Source organism: Spinacia oleracea, chromosome 2 (assembly GCF_020520425.1).
Source record: "Spinacia oleracea cultivar Varoflay chromosome 2, BTI_SOV_V1, whole genome shotgun sequence".
Taxonomy (NCBI): Eukaryota; Viridiplantae; Streptophyta; class Magnoliopsida; order Caryophyllales; family Amaranthaceae; genus Spinacia; species Spinacia oleracea.
The window spans coordinates 65,438,587-65,453,261 of record NC_079488.1 but is presented as its reverse complement, the minus strand read 5'-3'; the positions used below and the strand labels follow the sequence as shown (position 1 = coordinate 65,453,261).

General features: G+C 50.5%; 44 non-coding genes across 44 annotated transcripts; all 44 read right to left on the bottom strand.

Moving 5' to 3' along the window:
* Window positions 1–27: 27 nt before the first annotated feature.
* On the bottom strand, window positions 28–146 carry LOC130468890 (5S ribosomal RNA). Its single transcript, XR_008929275.1, has one exon. It is a non-coding gene; the product is annotated as a 5S ribosomal RNA (ribosomal RNA).
* A 214-nt stretch (window positions 147–360) lies between these two features.
* Window positions 361–479, bottom strand: LOC130468595 (5S ribosomal RNA). The gene has a single exon (XR_008928980.1). It is a non-coding gene; the product is annotated as a 5S ribosomal RNA (ribosomal RNA).
* A 214-nt stretch (window positions 480–693) lies between these two features.
* On the bottom strand, window positions 694–812 carry LOC130468738 (5S ribosomal RNA). The gene has a single exon (XR_008929123.1). It is a non-coding gene; the product is annotated as a 5S ribosomal RNA (ribosomal RNA).
* A 214-nt stretch (window positions 813–1,026) lies between these two features.
* LOC130468719 (5S ribosomal RNA) lies at window positions 1,027–1,145 on the bottom strand. The gene has a single exon (XR_008929104.1). It is a non-coding gene; the product is annotated as a 5S ribosomal RNA (ribosomal RNA).
* Window positions 1,146–1,364: 219 nt separating this feature from the next.
* On the bottom strand, window positions 1,365–1,483 carry LOC130468594 (5S ribosomal RNA). The gene has a single exon (XR_008928979.1). It is a non-coding gene; the product is annotated as a 5S ribosomal RNA (ribosomal RNA).
* Window positions 1,484–1,702: 219 nt separating this feature from the next.
* On the bottom strand, window positions 1,703–1,821 carry LOC130468736 (5S ribosomal RNA). Its single transcript, XR_008929121.1, has one exon. It is a non-coding gene; the product is annotated as a 5S ribosomal RNA (ribosomal RNA).
* A 214-nt stretch (window positions 1,822–2,035) lies between these two features.
* LOC130468592 (5S ribosomal RNA) lies at window positions 2,036–2,154 on the bottom strand. Its single transcript, XR_008928977.1, has one exon. It is a non-coding gene; the product is annotated as a 5S ribosomal RNA (ribosomal RNA).
* Window positions 2,155–2,369: 215 nt separating this feature from the next.
* On the bottom strand, window positions 2,370–2,488 carry LOC130468676 (5S ribosomal RNA). The gene has a single exon (XR_008929061.1). It is a non-coding gene; the product is annotated as a 5S ribosomal RNA (ribosomal RNA).
* A 214-nt stretch (window positions 2,489–2,702) lies between these two features.
* LOC130468867 (5S ribosomal RNA) lies at window positions 2,703–2,821 on the bottom strand. Its single transcript, XR_008929252.1, has one exon. It is a non-coding gene; the product is annotated as a 5S ribosomal RNA (ribosomal RNA).
* Window positions 2,822–3,031: 210 nt separating this feature from the next.
* On the bottom strand, window positions 3,032–3,150 carry LOC130468591 (5S ribosomal RNA). Its single transcript, XR_008928976.1, has one exon. It is a non-coding gene; the product is annotated as a 5S ribosomal RNA (ribosomal RNA).
* A 219-nt stretch (window positions 3,151–3,369) lies between these two features.
* LOC130468590 (5S ribosomal RNA) lies at window positions 3,370–3,488 on the bottom strand. Its single transcript, XR_008928975.1, has one exon. It is a non-coding gene; the product is annotated as a 5S ribosomal RNA (ribosomal RNA).
* Window positions 3,489–3,702: 214 nt separating this feature from the next.
* On the bottom strand, window positions 3,703–3,821 carry LOC130468735 (5S ribosomal RNA). Its single transcript, XR_008929120.1, has one exon. It is a non-coding gene; the product is annotated as a 5S ribosomal RNA (ribosomal RNA).
* Window positions 3,822–4,035: 214 nt separating this feature from the next.
* On the bottom strand, window positions 4,036–4,154 carry LOC130468734 (5S ribosomal RNA). Its single transcript, XR_008929119.1, has one exon. It is a non-coding gene; the product is annotated as a 5S ribosomal RNA (ribosomal RNA).
* A 214-nt stretch (window positions 4,155–4,368) lies between these two features.
* LOC130468589 (5S ribosomal RNA) lies at window positions 4,369–4,487 on the bottom strand. The gene has a single exon (XR_008928974.1). It is a non-coding gene; the product is annotated as a 5S ribosomal RNA (ribosomal RNA).
* Window positions 4,488–4,708: 221 nt separating this feature from the next.
* On the bottom strand, window positions 4,709–4,827 carry LOC130468588 (5S ribosomal RNA). Its single transcript, XR_008928973.1, has one exon. It is a non-coding gene; the product is annotated as a 5S ribosomal RNA (ribosomal RNA).
* Window positions 4,828–5,041: 214 nt separating this feature from the next.
* LOC130468866 (5S ribosomal RNA) lies at window positions 5,042–5,160 on the bottom strand. Its single transcript, XR_008929251.1, has one exon. It is a non-coding gene; the product is annotated as a 5S ribosomal RNA (ribosomal RNA).
* Window positions 5,161–5,373: 213 nt separating this feature from the next.
* LOC130468587 (5S ribosomal RNA) lies at window positions 5,374–5,492 on the bottom strand. Its single transcript, XR_008928972.1, has one exon. It is a non-coding gene; the product is annotated as a 5S ribosomal RNA (ribosomal RNA).
* A 214-nt stretch (window positions 5,493–5,706) lies between these two features.
* LOC130468586 (5S ribosomal RNA) lies at window positions 5,707–5,825 on the bottom strand. Its single transcript, XR_008928971.1, has one exon. It is a non-coding gene; the product is annotated as a 5S ribosomal RNA (ribosomal RNA).
* Window positions 5,826–6,044: 219 nt separating this feature from the next.
* On the bottom strand, window positions 6,045–6,163 carry LOC130468585 (5S ribosomal RNA). The gene has a single exon (XR_008928970.1). It is a non-coding gene; the product is annotated as a 5S ribosomal RNA (ribosomal RNA).
* A 214-nt stretch (window positions 6,164–6,377) lies between these two features.
* Window positions 6,378–6,496, bottom strand: LOC130468584 (5S ribosomal RNA). Its single transcript, XR_008928969.1, has one exon. It is a non-coding gene; the product is annotated as a 5S ribosomal RNA (ribosomal RNA).
* Window positions 6,497–6,711: 215 nt separating this feature from the next.
* On the bottom strand, window positions 6,712–6,830 carry LOC130468583 (5S ribosomal RNA). The gene has a single exon (XR_008928968.1). It is a non-coding gene; the product is annotated as a 5S ribosomal RNA (ribosomal RNA).
* Window positions 6,831–7,049: 219 nt separating this feature from the next.
* Window positions 7,050–7,168, bottom strand: LOC130468581 (5S ribosomal RNA). Its single transcript, XR_008928966.1, has one exon. It is a non-coding gene; the product is annotated as a 5S ribosomal RNA (ribosomal RNA).
* Window positions 7,169–7,387: 219 nt separating this feature from the next.
* LOC130468634 (5S ribosomal RNA) lies at window positions 7,388–7,506 on the bottom strand. Its single transcript, XR_008929019.1, has one exon. It is a non-coding gene; the product is annotated as a 5S ribosomal RNA (ribosomal RNA).
* Window positions 7,507–7,720: 214 nt separating this feature from the next.
* LOC130468816 (5S ribosomal RNA) lies at window positions 7,721–7,839 on the bottom strand. Its single transcript, XR_008929201.1, has one exon. It is a non-coding gene; the product is annotated as a 5S ribosomal RNA (ribosomal RNA).
* A 220-nt stretch (window positions 7,840–8,059) lies between these two features.
* Window positions 8,060–8,178, bottom strand: LOC130468580 (5S ribosomal RNA). The gene has a single exon (XR_008928965.1). It is a non-coding gene; the product is annotated as a 5S ribosomal RNA (ribosomal RNA).
* A 219-nt stretch (window positions 8,179–8,397) lies between these two features.
* Window positions 8,398–8,516, bottom strand: LOC130468633 (5S ribosomal RNA). Its single transcript, XR_008929018.1, has one exon. It is a non-coding gene; the product is annotated as a 5S ribosomal RNA (ribosomal RNA).
* Window positions 8,517–8,730: 214 nt separating this feature from the next.
* On the bottom strand, window positions 8,731–8,849 carry LOC130468814 (5S ribosomal RNA). Its single transcript, XR_008929199.1, has one exon. It is a non-coding gene; the product is annotated as a 5S ribosomal RNA (ribosomal RNA).
* A 220-nt stretch (window positions 8,850–9,069) lies between these two features.
* On the bottom strand, window positions 9,070–9,188 carry LOC130468579 (5S ribosomal RNA). The gene has a single exon (XR_008928964.1). It is a non-coding gene; the product is annotated as a 5S ribosomal RNA (ribosomal RNA).
* Window positions 9,189–9,407: 219 nt separating this feature from the next.
* On the bottom strand, window positions 9,408–9,526 carry LOC130468578 (5S ribosomal RNA). Its single transcript, XR_008928963.1, has one exon. It is a non-coding gene; the product is annotated as a 5S ribosomal RNA (ribosomal RNA).
* Window positions 9,527–9,745: 219 nt separating this feature from the next.
* LOC130468631 (5S ribosomal RNA) lies at window positions 9,746–9,864 on the bottom strand. The gene has a single exon (XR_008929016.1). It is a non-coding gene; the product is annotated as a 5S ribosomal RNA (ribosomal RNA).
* Window positions 9,865–10,078: 214 nt separating this feature from the next.
* LOC130468862 (5S ribosomal RNA) lies at window positions 10,079–10,197 on the bottom strand. The gene has a single exon (XR_008929247.1). It is a non-coding gene; the product is annotated as a 5S ribosomal RNA (ribosomal RNA).
* Window positions 10,198–10,418: 221 nt separating this feature from the next.
* Window positions 10,419–10,537, bottom strand: LOC130468577 (5S ribosomal RNA). Its single transcript, XR_008928962.1, has one exon. It is a non-coding gene; the product is annotated as a 5S ribosomal RNA (ribosomal RNA).
* A 219-nt stretch (window positions 10,538–10,756) lies between these two features.
* LOC130468630 (5S ribosomal RNA) lies at window positions 10,757–10,875 on the bottom strand. Its single transcript, XR_008929015.1, has one exon. It is a non-coding gene; the product is annotated as a 5S ribosomal RNA (ribosomal RNA).
* A 214-nt stretch (window positions 10,876–11,089) lies between these two features.
* Window positions 11,090–11,208, bottom strand: LOC130468813 (5S ribosomal RNA). The gene has a single exon (XR_008929198.1). It is a non-coding gene; the product is annotated as a 5S ribosomal RNA (ribosomal RNA).
* A 220-nt stretch (window positions 11,209–11,428) lies between these two features.
* LOC130468679 (5S ribosomal RNA) lies at window positions 11,429–11,547 on the bottom strand. Its single transcript, XR_008929064.1, has one exon. It is a non-coding gene; the product is annotated as a 5S ribosomal RNA (ribosomal RNA).
* A 219-nt stretch (window positions 11,548–11,766) lies between these two features.
* LOC130468576 (5S ribosomal RNA) lies at window positions 11,767–11,885 on the bottom strand. Its single transcript, XR_008928961.1, has one exon. It is a non-coding gene; the product is annotated as a 5S ribosomal RNA (ribosomal RNA).
* A 219-nt stretch (window positions 11,886–12,104) lies between these two features.
* On the bottom strand, window positions 12,105–12,223 carry LOC130468629 (5S ribosomal RNA). The gene has a single exon (XR_008929014.1). It is a non-coding gene; the product is annotated as a 5S ribosomal RNA (ribosomal RNA).
* A 214-nt stretch (window positions 12,224–12,437) lies between these two features.
* On the bottom strand, window positions 12,438–12,556 carry LOC130468689 (5S ribosomal RNA). Its single transcript, XR_008929074.1, has one exon. It is a non-coding gene; the product is annotated as a 5S ribosomal RNA (ribosomal RNA).
* A 220-nt stretch (window positions 12,557–12,776) lies between these two features.
* LOC130468575 (5S ribosomal RNA) lies at window positions 12,777–12,895 on the bottom strand. The gene has a single exon (XR_008928960.1). It is a non-coding gene; the product is annotated as a 5S ribosomal RNA (ribosomal RNA).
* A 218-nt stretch (window positions 12,896–13,113) lies between these two features.
* Window positions 13,114–13,232, bottom strand: LOC130468574 (5S ribosomal RNA). The gene has a single exon (XR_008928959.1). It is a non-coding gene; the product is annotated as a 5S ribosomal RNA (ribosomal RNA).
* Window positions 13,233–13,446: 214 nt separating this feature from the next.
* Window positions 13,447–13,565, bottom strand: LOC130468812 (5S ribosomal RNA). Its single transcript, XR_008929197.1, has one exon. It is a non-coding gene; the product is annotated as a 5S ribosomal RNA (ribosomal RNA).
* Window positions 13,566–13,785: 220 nt separating this feature from the next.
* LOC130468573 (5S ribosomal RNA) lies at window positions 13,786–13,904 on the bottom strand. Its single transcript, XR_008928958.1, has one exon. It is a non-coding gene; the product is annotated as a 5S ribosomal RNA (ribosomal RNA).
* Window positions 13,905–14,123: 219 nt separating this feature from the next.
* LOC130468572 (5S ribosomal RNA) lies at window positions 14,124–14,242 on the bottom strand. The gene has a single exon (XR_008928957.1). It is a non-coding gene; the product is annotated as a 5S ribosomal RNA (ribosomal RNA).
* A 219-nt stretch (window positions 14,243–14,461) lies between these two features.
* Window positions 14,462–14,580, bottom strand: LOC130468570 (5S ribosomal RNA). Its single transcript, XR_008928955.1, has one exon. It is a non-coding gene; the product is annotated as a 5S ribosomal RNA (ribosomal RNA).
* Between the last annotated feature and the right edge of the window lie 95 nt (window positions 14,581–14,675).

Sequence of the window (14,675 nt, the reverse complement as noted above, 5' to 3'; positions counted from 1 at the left end):
ATAAAAAAACGGAATTTGGCGAAAAAAAGGGTGCAACACGAGGACTTCCCAGGAGGTCACCCATCCTAGTACTACTCTCGCCCAAGCACGCTTAACTGCGTTGTTCTGATGGGATCCGGTGCATTAGTGCTGGTATGATCGCATCCAAACACTTACTGCGCTCATTTCATTATAACCCAAACCCGACCCGACCCCCTTTTCTGTTCGGAATGCCGTAACTTTGCGCCCGGTTCTCGGAACTCCGCCGTTCTTTTTCCAAGTTCCTTATTTCTCGACCACCTACGCTCCGCAACCTCGTTTGACCTCGGAAAAAAGGCACCGTCGTCGAAAAAAATAAAAAAACGGAATTTGGCGAAAAAAAGGGTGCAACACGAGGACTTCCCAGGAGGTCACCCATCCTAGTACTACTCTCGCCCAAGCACGCTTAACTGCGGAGTTCTGATGGGATCCGGTGCATTAGTGCTGGTATGATCGCACCCAAACACTTACTGCGCTCATTTCATTATAACCGAAACCCGACCCGACCCCCTTTTCTGTTCGGAATGCCGTGAATTTGCGCCCGGTTCTCGGAAATCCGCCGTTCTTTTTCCAAGTTCCTTATTTCTCGACCACCTACGCTCCGCAACCTCGTTTGACCTCGGAAAAAAGGCACCGTCGTCGGAAAAAAATAAAAAACGGAATTTGGCGAAAAAAAGGGTGCAACACGAGGACTTCCCAGGAGGTCACCCATCCTAGTACTACTCTCGCCCAAGCACGCTTAACTGGGGAGTTCTGATGGGATCCGGTGCATTAGTGCTGGTATGATCGCACCCAAACACTTACTGCGCTCATTTCATTATAACCCAAACCCGACCCGGCCCCCTTTTCTGTTCGGAATGCCGTAACTTTGCGCCCGGTTCTCGGAACTCCGCCGTTCTTTTTCCAAGTTCCTTATTTCTCGACCACCTACGCTCCGCAACCTCGTTTGACCTCGGAAAAAAGGCACCGTCGTCGAAAAAAATAAAAAAACGGAATTTGGCGAAAAAAAGGGTGCAACACCAGGACTTCCCAGGAGGTCACCCATCCTAGTACTACTCTCGCCCAAGCACGCTTAACTGCGGAGTTCTGATGGGATCCGGTGCATTAGTGCTGGTATGATCGCACCCAAACACTTACTGCGCTCATTTCATTATAACCCAAACCCGACCCGACCCGACCCCCTTTTCTGTTCGGAATGCCGTAAATTTGCGCCCGGTTCTCGGAACTCCGCCGTTCTTTTTCCAAGTTCCTTATTTCTCGACCACCTACGCTCCGCAACCCTCGTTTGACCTCGGGAAAAAGGCACCGTCGTCGAAAAAAATAAAAAACGGAATTTGGCGAAAAAAAGGGTGCAACACGAGGACTTCCCAGGAGGTCACCCATCCTAGTACTACTCTCGCCCAAGCACGCTTAACTGCGGAGTTCTGATGGGATCCGGTGCATTAGTGCTGGTATGATCGCACCCAAACACTTACTGCGCTCATTTCATTATAACTCAAACCCGACCCGACCCGACCCCCTTTTCTGTTCGGAATGCCGTAAATTTGCGCCCGGTTCTCGGAACTCCGCCGTTCTTTTTCCAAGTTCCTTATTTCTCGACCACCTACGCTCCGCAACCTCATTTGACCTCGGAAAAAAGGCACCGTCGTCGGAAAAAAATAAAAAACGGAATTTGGCGAAAAAAAGGGTGCAACACGAGGACTTCCCAGGAGGTCACCCATCCTAGTACTACTCTCGCCCAAGCACGCTTAACTGGGGAGTTCTGATGGGATCCGGTGCATTAGTGCTGGTATGATCGCACCCAAACACTTACTGCGCTCATTTCATTATAACCGAAACCCGACCCGACCCCCTTTTCTGTTCGGAATGCCGTAACTTTGCGCCCGGTTCTCGGAACTCCGCCGTTCTTTTTCCAAGTTCCTTATTTCTCGACCACCTACGCTCCGCAACCTCGTTTGACCTCGGAAAAAAGGCACCGTCGTCGAAAAAAATAAAAAAACGGAATTTGGCGAAAAAAAGGGTGCAACACGAGGACTTCCCAGGAGGTCACCCATCCTAGTACTACTCTCGCCCAAGCACGCTTAACTGCGGAGTTCTGATGGGATCCGGTGCATTAGTGCTGGTATGATCGCACCCAAACACTTACTGCGCTCATTTCATTATAACCGAAACCCGACCCGACCCCCTTTTCTGTTCGGAATGCCGTAAATTTGCGCCCGGTTCTCGGAACTCCGCCGTTCTTTTTCCAAGTTCCTTATTTCTCGACCACCTACGCTCCGCAACCTCGTTTGACCTCGGAAAAAAGGCACCGTCGTCGAAAAAAAATAAAAAAACGGAATTTGGCGAAAAAAAGGGTGCAACACGAGGACTTCCCAGGAGGTCACCCATCCTAGTACTACTCTCGCCCAAGCACGCTTTACTGCGGAGTTCTGATGGGATCCGGTGCATTAGTGCTGGTATGATCGCACCCAAACACTTACTGCGCTCATTTCATTATAACCGAAACCCGACCATACCCCCTTTTCTGTTCGGAATGCCGTAACTTTGCGCCCGGTTCTCGGAACTCCGCCGTTCTTTTTCCAAGTTCCTTATTTCTCGACCACCTACGCTCCGCAACCTCATTTGACCTCGGAAAAAAGGCACCGTCGTCGGAAAAAAATAAAAAACGGAATTTGGCGAAAAAAAGGGTGCAACACGAGGACTTCCCAGGAGGTCACCAATCCTAGTACTACTCTCGCCCAAGCACGCTTAACTGGGGAGTTCTGATGGGATCCGGTGCATTAGTGCTGGTATGATCGCACCCAAACACTTACTGCGCTCATTTCATTATAACCCAAACCCGACCCGACCCTTTTTGTTGGGATGCCGTAACTTTGCGCCCGGTTCTCGGAACTCCGCCGTTCTTTTTCCAAGTTCCTTATTTCTCGACCACCTACGCTCCGCAACCTCGTTTGACCTCGGAAAAAAGGCACCGTCGTCGAAAAAAATAAAAAAACGGAATTTGGCGAAAAAAAGGGTGCAACACGAGGACTTCCCAGGAGGTCACCCATCCTAGTACTACTCTCGCCCAAGCACGCTTAACTGCGGAGTTCTGATGGGATCCGGTGCATTAGTGCTGGTATGATCGCACCCAAACACTTACTGCGCTCATTTCATTATAACCGAAACCCGACCCGACCCGACCCCCTTTTCTGTTCGGAATGCCGTAAATTTGCGCCCGGTTCTCGGAACTCCGCCGTTCTTTTTCCAAGTTCCTTATTTCTCGACCACCTACGCTCCGCAACCCTCGTTTGACCTCGGGAAAAAGGCACCGTCGTCGAAAAAAATAAAAAACGGAATTTGGCGAAAAAAAGGGTGCAACACGAGGACTTCCCAGGAGGTCACCCATCCTAGTACTACTCTCGCCCAAGCACGCTTAACTGCGGAGTTCTGATGGGATCCGGTGCATTAGTGCTGGTATGATCGCACCCAAACACTTACTGCGCTCATTTCATTATAACCGAAACCCGACCCGACCCCCTTTTCTGTTCGGAATGCCGTAACTTTGCGCCCGGTTCTCGGAACTCCGCCGTTCTTTTTCCAAGTTCCTTATTTCTCGACCACCTACGCTCCGCAACCTCGTTTGACCTCGGAAAAAAGGCACCGTCGTCGGAAAAAAATAAAAAACGGAATTTGGCGAAAAAAAGGGTGCAACACGAGGACTTCCCAGGAGGTCACCCATCCTAGTACTACTCTCGCCCAAGCACGCTTAACTGGGGAGTTCTGATGGGATCCGGTGCATTAGTGCTGGTATGATCGCACCCAAACACTTACTGCGCTCATTTCATTATAACCCAAACCCGACCCGACCCCCTTTTCTGTTCGGAATGCCGTAACTTTGCGCCCGGTTCTCGGAACTCCGCCGTTCTTTTTCCAAGTTCCTTATTTCTCGACCACCTACGCTCCGCAACCTCGTTTGACCTCGGAAAAAAGGCACCGTCGTCGGAAAAAAATAAAAAACGGAATTTGGCGAAAAAAAGGGTGCAACACGAGGACTTCCCAGGAGGTCACCCATCCTAGTACTACTCTCGCCCAAGCACGCTTAACTGGGGAGTTCTGATGGGATCCGGTGCATTAGTGCTGGTATGATCGCACCCAAACACTTACTGCGCTCATTTCATTATAACCGAAACCCGACCCGACCCCCTTTTCTGTTCGGAATGCCGTAACTTTGCGCCCGGTTCTCGGAACTCCGCCGTTCTTTTTCCAAGTTCCTTATTTCTCGACCACCTACGCTCCGCAACCTCGTTTGACCTCGGAAAAAAGGCACCGTCGTCGAAAAAAATAAAAAAACGGAATTTGGCGAAAAAAAGGGTGCAACACGAGGACTTCCCAGGAGGTCACCCATCCTAGTACTACTCTCGCCCAAGCACGCTTAACTGCGGAGTTCTGATGGGATCCGGTGCATTAGTGCTGGTATGATCGCACCCAAACACTTACTGCGCTCATTTCATTATAACCCAAACCCGACCCGACCCGACCCCCTTTTCTGTTCGGAATGCCGTAAATTTGCGCCCGGTTCTCGGAACTCCGCCGTTCTTTTTCCAAGTTCCTTATTTCTCGACCACCTACGCTCCGCAACCCTCGTTTGACCTCGGAAAAAAGGCACCGTCGTCGAAAAAAAAATAAAAAACGGAATTTGGCGAAAAAAAGGGTGCAACACGAGGACTTCCCAGGAGGTCACCCATCCTAGTACTACTCTCGCCCAAGCACGCTTAACTGCGGAGTTCTGATGGGATCCGGTGCATTAGTGCTGGTATGATCGCACCCAAACACTTACTGCGCTCATTTCATTATAACCGAAACCCGACCCGACCCCCTTTTCTGTTCGGAATGCCGTAAATTTGCGCCCGGTTCTCGGAACTCCGCCGTTCTTTTTCCAAGTTCCTTATTTCTCGACCACCTACGCTCCACAACCTCATTTGACCTCGGAAAAAAGGCACCGTCGTCGGAAAAAAATAAAAAACGGAATTTGGCGAAAAAAAGGGTGCAACACGAGGACTTCCCAGGAGGTCACCAATCCTAGTACTACTCTCGCCCAAGCACGCTTAACTGGGGAGTTCTGATGGGATCCGGTGCATTAGTGCTGGTATGATCGCACCCAAACACTTACTGCGCTCATTTCATTATAACCCAAACCCGACCCGACCCCTTTTCTGTTCGGAATGCCGTAACTTTGCGCCCGGTTCTCGGAACTCCGCCGTTCTTTTTCCAAGTTCCTTATTTCTCGACCACCTACGCTCCGCAACCTCGTTTGACCTCGGAAAAAAGGCACCGTCGTCGGAAAAAAATAAAAAACGGAATTTGGCGAAAAAAAGGGTGCAACACGAGGACTTCCCAGGAGGTCACCCATCCTAGTACTACTCTCGCCCAAGCACGCTTAACTGCGGAGTTCTGATGGGATCCGGTGCATTAGTGCTGGTATGATCGCACCCAAACACTTACTGCGCTCATTTCATTATAACCGAAACCCGACCCGACCCCCTTTTCTGTTCGGAATGCCGTAAATTTGCGCCCGGTTCTCGGAACTCCGCCGTTCTTTTTCCAAGTTCCTTATTTCTCGACCACCTACGCTCCGCAACCTCGTTTGACCTCGGAAAAAAGGCACCGTCGTCGAAAAAAATAAAAAAACGGAATTTGGCGAAAAAAAGGGTGCAACACGAGGACTTCCCAGGAGGTCACCCATCCTAGTACTACTCTCGCCCAAGCACGCTTAACTGCGGAGTTCTGATGGGATCCGGTGCATTAGTGCTGGTATGATCGCACCCAAACACTTACTGCGCTCATTTCATTATAACCCAAACCCGACCCGACCCGACCCCCTTTTCTGTTCGGAATGCCGTAAATTTGCGCCCGGTTCTCGGAACTCCGCCGTTCTTTTTCCAAGTTCCTTATTTCTCGACCACCTACGCTCCGCAACCCTCGTTTGACCTCGGAAAAAAGGCACCGTCGTCGAAAAAAATAAAAAACGGAATTTGGCGAAAAAAAGGGTGCAACACGAGGACTTCCCAGGAGGTCACCCATCCTAGTACTACTCTCGCCCAAGCACGCTTAACTGCGGAGTTCTGATGGGATCCGGTGCATTAGTGCTGGTATGATCGCACCCAAACACTTACTGCGCTCATTTCATTATAACCGAAACCCGGCCCGACCCCCTTTTCTGTTCGGAATGCCGTAAATTTGCGCCCGGTTCTCGGAACTCCGCCGTTCTTTTTCCAAGTTCCTTATTTCTCGACCACCTACGCTCCGCAACCTCGTTTGACCTCGGAAAAAAGGCACCGTCGTCGAAAAAAATAAAAAAACGGAATTTGGCGAAAAAAAGGGTGCAACACGAGGACTTCCCAGGAGGTCACCCATCCTAGTACTACTCTCGCCCAAGCACGCTTAACTGCGGAGTTCTGATGGGATCCGGTGCATTAGTGCTGGTATGATCGCACCCAAACACTTACTGCGCTCATTTCATTATAACCGAAACCCGACCCGACCCCCTTTTCTGTTCGGAATGCCGTAACTTTGCGCCCGGTTCTCGGAACTCCGCCGTTCTTTTTCCAAGTTCCTTATTTCTCGACCACCTACGCTCCGCAACCTCGTTTGACCTCGGAAAAAAGGCACCGTCGTCGAAAAAAAATAAAAAAACGGAATTTGGCGAAAAAAAGGGTGCAACACGAGGACTTCCCAGGAGGTCACCCATCCTAGTACTACTCTCGCCCAAGCACGCTTAACTGCGGAGTTCTGATGGGATCCGGTGCATTAGTGCTGGTATGATCGCACCCAAACACTTACTGCGCTCATTTCATTATAACCCAAACCCGACCCGACCCGACCCCCTTTTCTGTTCGGAATGCCGTAAATTTGCGCCCGGTTCTCGGAACTCCGCCGTTCTTTTTCCAAGTTCCTTATTTCTCGACCACCTACGCTCCGCAACCCTCGTTTGACCTCGGAAAAAAGGCACCGTCGTCGAAAAAAATAAAAAACGGAATTTGGCGAAAAAAAGGGTGCAACACGAGGACTTCCCAGGAGGTCACCCATCCTAGTACTACTCTCGCCCAAGCACGCTTAACTGCGGAGTTCTGATGGGATCCGGTGCATTAGTGCTGGTATGATCGCACCCAAACACTTACTGCGCTCATTTCATTATAACCGAAACCCGACCCGACCCGACCCCCTTTTCTGTTCGGAATGCCGTAAATTTGCGCCCGGTTCTCGGAACTCCGCCGTTCTTTTTCCAAGTTCCTTATTTCTCGACCACCTACGCTCCGCAACCCTCGTTTGACCTCGGAAAAAAGGCACCGTCGTCGAAAAAAATAAAAAACGGAATTTGGCGAAAAAAAGGGTGCAACACGAGGACTTCCCAAGAGGTCACCCATCCTAGTACTACTCTCGCCCAAGCACGCTTAACTGCGGAGTTCTGATGGGATCCGGTGCATTAGTGCTGGTATGATCGCACCCAAACACTTACTGCGCTCATTTCATTATAACCGAAACCCGACCCGACCCCCTTTTCTGTTCGGAATGCCGTAAATTTGCGCCCGGTTCTCGGAACTCCGCCGTTCTTTTTCCAAGTTCCTTATTTCTCGACCACCTACGCTCCGCAACCTCGTTTGACCTCGGAAAAAAGGCACCGTCGTCGGAAAAAAATAAAAAACGGAATTTGGCGAAAAAAGGGGTGCAACACTAGGACTTCCCAGGAGGTCACCCATCCTAGTACTACTCTCGCCCAAGCACGCTTAACTGCGGAGTTCTGATGGGATCCGGTGCATTAGTGTTGGTATGATCGCACCCAAACACTTGCTGCGCTCATTTCATTATAACCCAAACCCGACCCGACCCGACCCCCTTTTCTGTTCGGAATGCCGTAAATTTGCGCCCGGTTCTCGGAACTCCGCCGTTCTTTTTCCAAGTTCCTTATTTCTCGACCACCTACGCTCCGCAACCTCGTTTGACCTCGGAAAAAAGGCACCGTCGTCGGAAAAAAATAAAAAAACGGAATTTGGCGAAAAAAAGGGTGCAACACGAGGACTTCCCAGGAGGTCACCCATCCTAGTACTACTCTCGCCCAAGCACGCTTAACTGCGGAGTTCTGATGGGATCCGGTGCATTAGTGCTGGTATGATCGCACCCAAACACTTACTGCGCTCATTTCATTATAACCCAAACCCGACTCGACCCGACCCCCTTTTCTGTTCGGAATGCCGTAAATTTGCGCCCGGTTCTCGGAACTCCGCCGTTCTTTTTCCAAGTTCCTTATTTCTCGACCACCTACGCTCCGCAACCCTCGTTTGACCTCGGAAAAAAGGCACCGTCGTCGAAAAAAATAAAAAACGGAATTTGGCGAAAAAAAGGGTGCAACACGAGGACTTCCCAAGAGGTCACCCATCCTAGTACTACTCTCGCCCAAGCACGCTTAACTGCGGAGTTCTGATGGGATCCGGTGCATTAGTGCTGGTATGATCGCACCCAAACACTTACTGCGCTCATTTCATTATAACCGAAACCCGACCCGACCCCCTTTTCTGTTCGGAATGCCGTAAATTTGCGCCCGGTTCTCGGAACTCCGCCGTTCTTTTTCCAAGTTCCTTATTTCTCGACCACCTACGCTCCGCAACCTCGTTTGACCTCGGATAAAAGGCACCGTCGTCGGAAAAAAATAAAAAACGGAATTTGGCGAAAAAAGGGGTGCAACACTAGGACTTCCCAGGAGGTCACCCATCCTAGTACTACTCTCGCCCAAGCACGCTTAACTGCGGAGTTCTGATGGGATCCGGTGCATTAGTGTTGGTATGATCGCACCCAAACACTTGCTGCGCTCATTTCATTATAACCCAAACCCGACCCGACCCGACCCCCTTTTCTGTTCGGAATGCCGTAAATTTGCGCCCGGTTCTCGGAACTCCGCCGTTCTTTTTCCAAGTTCCTTATTTCTCGACCACCTACGCTCCGCAACCTCGTTTGACCTCGGAAAAAAGGCACCGTCGTCGGAAAAAAATAAAAAAACGGAATTTGGCGAAAAAAAGGGTGCAACACGAGGACTTCCCAGGAGGTCACCCATCCTAGTACTACTCTCGCCCAAGCACGCTTAACTGCGGAGTTCTGATGGGATCCGGTGCATTAGTGCTGGTATGATCGCACCCAAACACTTACTGCGCTCATTTCATTATAACCCAAACCCGACCCGACCCGACCCCCTTTTCTGTTCGGAATGCCGTAAATTTGCGCCCGGTTCTCGGAACTCCGCCGTTCTTTTTCCAAGTTCCTTATTTCTCGACCACCTACGCTCCGCAACCCTCGTTTGACCTCGGAAAAAAGGCACCGTCGTCGAAAAAAATAAAAAACGGAATTTGGCGAAAAAAAGGGTGCAACACGAGGACTTCCCAGGAGGTCACCCATCCTAGTACTACTCTCGCCCAAGCACGCTTAACTGCGGAGTTCTGATGGGATCCGGTGCATTAGTGCTGGTATGATCGCACCCAAACACTTACTGCGCTCATTTCATTATAACCGAAACCCGACCCGACCCGACCCCCTTTTCTGTTCGGAATGCCGTAAATTTGCGCCCGGTTCTCGGAACTCCGCCGTTCTTTTTCCAAGTTCCTTATTTCTCGACCACCTACGCTCCGCAACCCTCGTTTGACCTCGGAAAAAAGGCACCGTCGTCGAAAAAAATAAAAAACGGAATTTGGCGAAAAAAAGGGTGCAACACGAGGACTTCCCAAGAGGTCACCCATCCTAGTACTACTCTCGCCCAAGCACGCTTAACTGCGGAGTTCTGATGGGATCCGGTGCATTAGTGCTGGTATGATCGCACCCAAACACTTACTGCGCTCATTTCATTATAACCGAAACCCGACCCGACCCCCTTTTCTGTTCGGAATGCCGTAAATTTGCGCCCGGTTCTCTGAACTCCGCCGTTCTTTTTCCAAGTTCCTTATTTCTCGACCACCTACGCTCCGCAACCTCGTTTGACCTCGGAAAAAAGGCACCGTCGTCGGAAAAAAATAAAAAACGGAATTTGGCGAAAAAAGGGGTGCAACACTAGGACTTCCCAGGAGGTCACCCATCCTAGTACTACTCTCGCCCAAGCACGCTTATCTGCGGAGTTCTGATGGGATCCGGTGCATTAGTGTTGGTATGATCGCACCCAAACACTTGCTGCGCTCATTTCATTATAACCCAAACCCGACCCGACCCGACCCCCTTTTCTGTTCGGAATGCCGTAAATTTGCGCCCGGTTCTCGGAACTCCGCCGTTCTTTTTCCAAGTTCCTTATTTCTCGACCACCTACGCTCCGCAACCTCGTTTGACCTCGGAAAAAAGGCACCGTCGTCGGAAAAAAATAAAAAAAACGGAATTTGGCGAAAAAAAGGGTGCAACACGAGGACTTCCCAGGAGGTCACCCATCCTAGTACTACTCTCGCCCAAGCACGCTTAACTGCGGAGTTCTGATGGGATCCGGTGCATTAGTGCTGGTATGATCGCACCCAAACACTTACTGCGCTCATTTCATTATAACCCAAACCCGACTCGACCCGACCCCCTTTTCTGTTCGGAATGCCGTAAATTTGCGCCCGGTTCTCGGAACTCCGCCGTTCTTTTTCCAAGTTCCTTATTTCTCGACCACCTACGCTCCGCAACCCTCGTTTGACCTCGGAAAAAAGGCACCGTCGTCGAAAAAAATAAAAAACGGAATTTGGCGAAAAAAAGGGTGCAACACGAGGACTTCCCAAGAGGTCACCCATCCTAGTACTACTCTCGCCCAAGCACGCTTAACTGCGGAGTTCTGATGGGATCCGGTGCATTAGTGCTGGTATGATCGCACCCAAACACTTACTGCGCTCATTTCATTATAACCGAAACCCGACCCGACCCCCTTTTCTGTTCGGAATGCCGTAAATTTGCGCCCGGTTCTCGGAACTCCGCCGTTCTTTTTCCAAGTTCCTTATTTCTCGACCACCTACGCTCCGCAACCTCGTTTGACCTCGGATAAAAGGCACCGTCGTCGGAAAAAAATAAAAAACGGAATTTGGCGAAAAAAGGGGTGCAACACTAGGACTTCCCAGGAGGTCACCCATCCTAGTACTACTCTCGCCCAAGCACGCTTAACTGCGGAGTTCTGATGGGATCCGGTGCATTAGTGTTGGTATGATCGCACCCAAACACTTGCTGCGCTCATTTCATTATAACCCAAACCCGACCCGACCCGACCCCCTTTTCTGTTCGGAATGCCGTAAATTTGCGCCCGGTTCTCGGAACTCCGCCGTTCTTTTTCCAAGTTCCTTATTTCTCGACCACCTACGCTCCGCAACCTCGTTTGACCTCGGAAAAAAGGCACCGTCGTCGGAAAAAAATAAAAAAACGGAATTTGGCGAAAAAAAGGGTGCAACACGAGGACTTCCCAGGAGGTCACCCATCCTAGTACTACTCTCGCCCAAGCACGCTTAACTGCGGAGTTCTGATGGGATCCGGTGCATTAGTGCTAGTATGATCGCACCCAAACACTTACTGCGCTCATTTCATTATAACCCAAACCCGACCCGACCCGACCCCCTTTTCTGTTCGGAATGCCGTAAATTTGCGCCCGGTTCTCGGAACTCCGCCGTTCTTTTTCCAAGTTCCTTATTTCTCGACCACCTACGCTCCGCAACCCTCGTTTGACCTCGGAAAAAAGGCACCGTCGTCGAAAAAAATAAAAAACGGAATTTGGCGAAAAAAAGGGTGCAACACGAGGACTTCCCAGGAGGTCACCCATCCTAGTACTACTCTCGCCCAAGCACGCTTAACTGCGGAGTTCTGATGGGATCCGGTGCATTAGTGCTGGTATGATCGCACCCAAACACTTACTGCGCTCATTTCATTATAACCGAAACCCGACCCGACCCGACCCCCTTTTCTGTTCGGAATGCCGTAAATTTGCGCCCGGTTCTCGGAACTCCGCCGTTCTTTTTCCAAGTTCCTTATTTCTCGACCACCTACGCTCCGCAACCCTCGTTTGACCTCGGAAAAAAGGCACCGTCGTCGAAAAAAATAAAAAACGGAATTTGGCGAAAAAAAGGGTGCAACACGAGGACTTCCCAAGAGGTCACCCATCCTAGTACTACTCTCGCCCAAGCACGCTTAACTGCGGAGTTCTGATGGGATCCGGTGCATTAGTGCTGGTATGATCGCACCCAAACACTTACTGCGCTCATTTCATTATAACCGAAACCCGACCCGACCCCCTTTTCTGTTCGGAATGCCGTAAATTTGCGCCCGGTTCTCTGAACTCCGCCGTTCTTTTTCCAAGTTCCTTATTTCTCGACCACCTACGCTCCGCAACCTCGTTTGACCTCGGAAAAAAGGCACCGTCGTCGGAAAAAAATAAAAAACGGAATTTGGCGAAAAAAGGGGTGCAACACTAGGACTTCCCAGGAGGTCACCCATCCTAGTACTACTCTCGCCCAAGCACGCTTAACTGCGGAGTTCTGATGGGATCCGGTGCATTAGTGCTGGTATGATCGCACCCAAACACTTGCTGCGCTCATTTCATTATAACCCAAACCCGACCCGACCCGACCCCCTTTTCTGTTCGGAATGCCGTAAATTTGCGCCCGGTTCTCGGAACTCCGCCGTTCTTTTTCCAAGTTCCTTATTTCTCGACCACCTACGCTCCGCAACCTCGTTTGACCTCGGAAAAAAGGCACCGTCGTCGGAAAAAAATAAAAAAACGGAATTTGGCGAAAAAAAGGGTGCAACACGAGGACTTCCCAGGAGGTCACCCATCCTAGTACTACTCTCGCCCAAGCACGCTTAACTGCGGAGTTCTGATGGGATCCGGTGCATTAGTGCTGGTATGATCGCACCCAAACACTTACTGCGCTCATTTCATTATAACCCAAACCCGACCCGACCCGACCCCCTTTTCTGTTCGGAATGCCGTAAATTTGCGCCCGGTTCTCGGAACTCCGCCGTTCTTTTTCCAAGTTCCTTATTTCTCGACCACCTACGCTCCGCAACCCTCGTTTGACCTCGGAAAAAAGGCACCGTCGTCGAAAAAAATAAAAAACGGAATTTGGCGAAAAAAGGGTGCAACACGAGGACTTCCCAGGAGGTCACCCATCCTAGTACTACTCTCGCCCAAGCACGCTTAACTGCGGAGTTCTGATGGGATCCGGTGCATTAGTGCTGGTATGATCGCACCCAAACACTTACTGCGCTCATTTCATTATAACCGAAACCCGACCCGACCCCCTTTTCTGTTCGGAATGCCGTAAATTTGCGCCCGGTTCTCGGAACTCCGCCGTTCTTTTTCCAAGTTCCTTATTTCTCGACCACCTACGCTCCGCAACCTCGTTTGACCTCGGATAAAAGGCACCGTCGTCGGAAAAAAATAAAAAACGGAATTTGGCGAAAAAAGGGGTGCAACACTAGGACTTCCCAGGAGGTCACCCATCCTAGTACTACTCTCGCCCAAGCACGCTTAACTGCGGAGTTCTGATGGGATCCGGTGCATTAGTGTTGGTATGATCGCACCCAAACACTTGCTGCGCTCATTTCATTATAACCCAAACCCGACCCGACCCGACCCCCTTTTCTGTTCGGAATGCCGTAAATTTGCGCCCGGTTCTCGGAACTCCGCCGTTCTTTTTCCAAGTTCCTTATTTCTCGACCACCTACGCTCCGCAACCTCGTTTGACCTCGGAAAAAAGGCACCGTCGTCGGAAAAAAATAAAAAAACGGAATTTGGCGAAAAAAAGGGTGCAACACGAGGACTTCCCAGGAGGTCACCCATCCTAGTACTACTCTCGCCCAAGCACGCTTAACTGCGGAGTTCTGATGGGATCCGGTGCATTAGTGCTGGTATGATCGCACCCAAACACTTACTGCGCTCATTTCATTATAACCCAAACCCGACCCGACCCGACCCCCTTTTCTGTTCGGAATGCCGTAAATTTGCGCCCGGTTCTCGGAACTCCGCCGTTCTTTTTCCAAGTTCCTTATTTCTCGACCACCTACGCTCCGCAACCCTCGTTTGACCTCGGAAAAAAGGCACCGTCGTCGAAAAAAATAAAAAACGGAATTTGGCGAAAAAAAGGGTGCAACACGAGGACTTCCCAGGAGGTCACCCATCCTAGTACTACTCTCGCCCAAGCACGCTTAACTGCGGAGTTCTGATGGGATCCGGTGCATTAGTGCTGGTATGATCGCACCCAAACACTTACTGCGCTCATTTCATTATAACCGAAACCCGACCCGACCCGACCCCCTTTTCTGTTCGGAATGCCGTAAATTTGCGCCCGGTTCTCGGAACTCCGCCGTTCTTTTTCCAAGTTCCTTATTTCTCGACCACCTACGCTCCGCAACCCTCGTTTGACCTCGGAAAAAAGGCACCGTCGTCGAAAAAAATAAAAAACGGAATTTGGCGAAAAAAAGGGTGCAACACGAGGACTTCCCAGGAGGTCACCCATCCTAGTACTACTCTCGCCCAAGCACGCTTAACTGCGGAGTTCTGATGGGATCCGGTGCATTAGTGCTGGTATGATCGCACCCAAACACTTACTGCGCTCATTTCATTATAACCGAAACCCGACCCGACCCCCTTTTCTGTTCGGAATGCCGTAAATTTGCGCCCGGTTCTCTGAACT